We start from the raw sequence: 6,043 nt of genomic DNA on the forward strand, positions 1-6,043 counted from the left end.
GCCCCCCCCGGCTTCCAGCCCCTGGGCTGCGCCATGCCCCAAACCTCCCAGGCCTCCGCTTCTCCTGGGGCACCATGCCCGAACTCCCCAGCGCGGCGGGACCCAGCAGCTGCAAGCAGGCGGTGTCCGCTGCTCCCAGGGCTGCAGCAGGGACAGGCAGTTGCCTACAGCTGGACGTGAGCAGGCTGGGGCCGATGGCCGCTGCAGGCTCAGGGGCTCCAGGTTCTTCCCGGCACTCTGCTTGTCTCCACCCCATCCCTGACTGCAGCAGCCCCAGGAGCTACCGGTGCCAGCTGCCTGCACCAGGGCATGGTGCAGCTCACCGGCTACAGGGAACTGGCATTGGCCACTCCCAGGACAGCTGCAGCAGGAGCTGGGGTAAGTGGGGACAGGCAGAGCCCCAGGGGGTTCAGGGCACGGTGCAGCCCAGTGGCTGCCAGCAGCTCTTGCTGGCATTTCCCGGGGTCAGGATGAGTGCCACACCCCGCACCACCTGGGGCTCCGCTTGTCCGCATTCACCCCAGCCAGCCCGAGGACCAGCCGACAGGGGAACCTATCCCTATTTCTTACACTATAAAGTAGGTTCGCTTATGCAAATTCGACTTATGCGGCATTCTCCAGGAATGCATGTACTGCATAAATCGAGGGAAACCTGTATAGATCTAATTTAAAAAAAAAAAAAATAGCCCTCAGAAGTCCCTTTTGTCCATGTACCTGGTTTTTATCTGCTAGTAGTTTCCCAAAAATCAGAGATACAGCTGCCAAGCAAGGTATACAATATCTATTATTTTTCTCACTCAACAGCTCAACAACTGAATGATCCACCTGGTGTTTATGAATCTCCAAGCTCAACATCGGTCACTTCCTCCCTGTGGTGCTAATTAGAGTAATTACTCCCAATATATAAGAGAGAGGCTGTCATACATCCCCATTTGGGGTCATTACAGGATGTTTTTAGCATATGGGTGTTTATTAGCTTTCTCCGCTTCTAGTATGCACCACCACATTTCTTACAGGTTATAAAAATGTTGTCTCAGAATATGCTATTAGCATCCTGTTTATTGGACTTCTTCAGTCTTATTTCCCCTTGTAGCACAAAGATTATTTCTTACTGCAGAAATTAGTTACTTGAAGCATCATATGTTCCTGATGCAAACAGTTCAGGCTTTGAAAATGTCAAGATTTGCCCACTAAGCAATGTATGAAACTTGATAAAAAGTCAGTAGAAAAATGAAAAAACATTCCTTTTTCAGTCCTATTTTGATTCATATTAACAATGTCCTTGATTATACACCTATGTTGAGATTACTCCTGAAACATTTTGGACAAAAAAGATGTTCTTCTGCAGAAACATAGAGGTAACGTTAAGGACAACACCAGCTGGTAGTGGAAACTGTTTTAGAAATCCATCCTATAAACATACTTATGCATGCGAGTACATTTATTTTGGTGTTTAGTCTCACCAGTCTGTGGGACTACCCAGCTGAACAATTAAAGTTACCAAAGCATCTATTTCCTAGATCAGGCCTTCAGTGTCATTTCTCTTTTTTAAATGTCTGAGCTTGCCTTGTGTAGAACTAAAGGACCCCTAAAACAATTATGGACTACTGAACTTCTCCACTGCTTTTTACCATGTGTTATTCTCATTAATTAGTTGACATTTGCTCTACATTCTGAAGAACTAAAGCATAGCAAAATGCAAAGTTACTTTTTCTGGATGATTTCTGTAGCAGGTGGCAAATAATCAGAACAAATCGCTGGCTGAAAAAAAAAAAAAAAAATCCTTAGGAAAGGATATCCTGAGTATCAGACAGGTGTTTGCATGCCAGTGGAATCAGAAATACAAATGCTAGTACCCGGCACAGAACATATCTGACAGAAATCAAGTCACTCACTATGCAGGTATGTAAACGACTACTTAAAATTAGTTTATAAATTACTTACTAAGGAGTATACAAGAACTGATGAGCAAAGTAGGTTTAACAGCTAAATCTCCATTCCTTGGGCTTTTTCTTCCCCGCCCATCCTCCTTTCCACCCCTTATCCTAGTGATGGGGAGTTAACATGTGAAAATGTGATCTGGATTAGTACACAGTTGCTTCACAGTGGTGAGGCATCTCCAAAACAGCTAACCACAAGTGTTTAAAATCATGATTCGATAAAAATGTTACAAAAAAATCCTTGCCTTTAAAAGAAATACTCACATTTGGATTCTTTGCATTTGCCCTCTGGTTTCTAGATCATTTGGATGCAATCACTCCATGCTTTCAAGCTTTTCCTTGTTTTATTTTAAATTGAGATTCTCAATCAAGCTCCAGCCTCCACCAGCTAATGCAATTGCATTAGAGTTGGCAATGGCAACCCTGCTTCTTCCAGAAGCAAAGGAATTGCTCATACTGTCCCCAACAAGAGATGAACATCAAGCAGGTGGATCAGTTAGGATTTGTAAGGGGGAAAGGAACCAGAAAGTAGCTTTCCTATGTAGTTTTCCCTCCTCTTGGAAGGGAGCTAACCAGCTCTGGTAAGATACCACAGACTTCATCAGTCACATTAGCGCCTCACGGTGAGCTTCAGAATATGCAGACACAGTAGAGCAATCAGCTGGGATGCCCATAGAATGAATGCCAAGACATAACTTCCCTATCAAACCCGAGTTTGTCTCAATCTGGGTGGGCTCGTTCCCTTCTTTTCTGCTAAGTAGGAAGTATAATGAGCTTTTCAGCATAAAAGGGCAATTGAGCATTAGATCACTCTTATTACCACCATCAAGACTGTCCATGGATTCTGACCTTCTACTATAATATATATGACCAATTCATTTCAGAATGACCTCACTCTGCTGGAATGTAAGATCCAGTCCTGCAAAGAGACTAACATCTCCAATGAAAGAATAAGCACCCTCAAATCAAGTCACAGGAAGAAAGTGCTCAGTATTGGGCAAGAGCACCTCAACAGCTTAGCATCTAGACCAGGCCCTTGCATTCCTGGTCCTTCTGGGTCCAGATCTGTTCAATGCTAATCACGTTCAATTTGCACTGACATCTGTGAAAATTGACTCAGCACCTCAGACAATCCCTTCACTATTAACCACCATTAATAAGTTAAATTAAGCTGTATATTACTAACATCAATGCCTTCTTCACAACTGAAGATCCACTTTACTAGCCACTTGAATAAACACAGCTCCCTCCACCACTTCAGCACATATGTGCAGGCAGCCCAGCCTGCCTGCCCATGTTTCCCTGCAGCTCATCAGCTGCAGGATTTCCTCTGCCTCCTCCCCTCCATGACCTGCCTTGTGCCATCTCACCCCCTGAGGCAGATGTAGAAAGCAAGAGCCAGAGGGAAAGCCTTCTGCAGCCACAGTGATAGGGGCAGAGGTGGCTGGGTGGCACAAGAGTCACACAGGAAGGGTGCTGTTGCCCCCCCTGACAGCAAGTGCTCCTATGGAGTGCCTCCCCTGAAATTGGCTCCACCAGCAGCATGTTGGTGGCGGAAGTGTTGGCTGGCCTCTGGGGGATCCCCCCCCCCGCCCATGACCTCCTGGTGTTCCCCACCCTGCAGACTCAGGAAGCACCGGTAGTCCATGCTGGGTGGGAGTCCAGGGGGTGCTGATCAACCCCTTGCAAGCCACATGCTGCCTGTAGGCCACAAGTTGGACAGCCGTGGCCTAGAAGACTGCCTGTGGTCTGTTCCAGATTTACTTTGGCAAAACAGCCTTGCCTCCTTCCACATCTACAATGCCTCTACAATCTGCAACATGGTTTTCAGGACTACATATTCTCACCATAAACTGGTTTTGCATATAGACAATGTTTTACTAAAGTTATCTAGCACACAAATGTCTTAGAATTAAAGTAGAAAACAAAAGAACTTAGAAAAGTTTGTTTGAAAGCAAGTTTTAATCAGAAACACCAGAATTATTGCTTAATTTATATTTAAAGACCCCTAATATTGTGCAATACTCACAACAGAAATGACTAGTCCATCCATCCACAGTTCCCCAAAATTAACAGCCTCAATTATTCAAACATCATGAATCTGGCCCTCAAAGAGAAAGAGTTGGGAGTTTTTCCAGATGAAAAAGGCAGACTTTTTTTTTGCAATACTTGCAAAATAAAACTCCCATGTTTATATGAAAAGAGTAAAACCCCAAGTGCTCTCCCTGACTGGACCAGACTGGTGGAAAAAGAACATGCTACAGCAGCATGGAAAATCCTGGCAGATCACCATGAGGGCTGCATGCAAGCAAAAAACCTTCTAGTTTCCAGGCAGTCAGAGAAAAACAAGTGTTCTTGGAATGCCTCCACTGAGAACTCAGAAGGAAGCAAAGCACCAAGGGAATACAAGGCAGGCGCACCCGTTCTGAGGCTTCTCTGCGGCTTCTCTGCTCACTCGCACGGTCTTGGGTCTTGCAAACTCCTAGTTCAGACTTAGAGAAGAATCAAGCTGGCGCCGCTGTCTGGGTGGAATGAAAGCAGCATGTTTGGTAACATCGTTTATTGGACCCGCTGCACCATACCCTTGTCTCTAGTGGGTTATGGAATAGAGAAAATCCCACACAATTTACTGATTCGTTTTGATGCACTGGCTGGGGGAGTAGTTAGCTGATTGCACGATTTCACAATGATTACACACTTAATTTATACAACACAATTTTATTTTAAAACTTTTTGCTACGTATATAACACTGCTTAGCTTTAAGAAACACCACAAACATTAAAAACACAATAATTACATATATCAGAAACAATGCTCCAAATGCACTTCCTTCTCAAACAATGCTATAAGAATTAGTGTTACACAAACAACTACAATTACAACTAAAAGTTAAATTTGAATCAATACTATTATTTTTCATAATATACTTACAATCCTAGAATTCCGAGAAGCCAAATACCAAAATATGGTTTCATTCCTCAGTAGTACAATTTAATGGGTTGGCCTCAGTAGTACGGTTCAATAGGGTGGCCTCAGCAATACGATTCAATGAGCTGGGCTCACCAGTGATAGGACTACGTCCCCTTCCTTCAGTCCCTTTCAGGTGCTCCGCAGCTTCAGCGTGAACTAAGAGATTCGTGTTCACGGAGAGGTTGGATTAGGTGATCAATCTAATCCGAGTTTACACTTGCGATTCTTCCTTCGTTGTTCTGCAAGTGAAGTCACCTCCAAATTGGGACAGTAAGTTACAGGTTTTTATTGAGTGAGCTGCCGTCAGTGGGCTCCTCCTACTCAACTTATCATAACTCCCAAATTTGGGCTCGGATCTTACTCAACAGAAATTACCTTTGTTGAGCATTTTTAAATTATTCTTGGGGAGACTTCCATATCACTGTAAATACTCTTTTCTTTTTACCAGTCTGGTTAAAAGGCCCCAGGCTTTGATTTCTCGGAATTTAGGACATTTACTTTCTTTGTAAGGAGATAAATCCTATCTTCTTCCTGAAACTGGCTAATGGGCAACCTTTACAAACATTCAAACTATTTCATTCAATATGACAACCCTGGTGGACTGAACTGACACAAAGAGAAATTGTCACCGCTGCAGTGACGTCCTCCTCAGACCACTTCCAACCTGCCCCGCGCTAGGACCCTCGCACCACGCACCAGTCAGGCACGTGCAAAGCCTCGAAGCGCGTGAGGACGCGAAGCCCCACCCCGGCAGGACCCGTCGCCGAAACATTCAGTCCCTGCAACCGGCTCGGGTCGCGCCTTATTCCTCGGACACTGCTCCTCGCTCCCACCGCCGGGGCGGGGCGGACCGGACAACCAGCCCGCGCCCGCATCCACCACGAGGGACTCAGCGCACGCGACAGCCACCGCACGTTCCACAGGCGCTAGCCCCACCCCCCCCCAGACTGAACCCCAGCCAGCACGAGTCACGTGACAAGTCCCCCCTCCCCAGCTTTATTCTGGCCGGCTACGGTAGCTCAGCGGGCTCAAAGTCCACTCGCATGCGGTGGCAGAACGGAGCCGCCGAGCTTCCATGAGTGCGGTGCAGCCATTGGAACGCTCCGGCGAGGCCCCGTTGTAAGGCGCGCCG

This window comes from Alligator sinensis, unplaced genomic scaffold, assembly GCF_000455745.1.
Source record: "Alligator sinensis unplaced genomic scaffold, ASM45574v1 scaffold472_1, whole genome shotgun sequence".
Lineage (NCBI taxonomy): Eukaryota > Metazoa > Chordata > Crocodylia > Alligatoridae > Alligator > Alligator sinensis.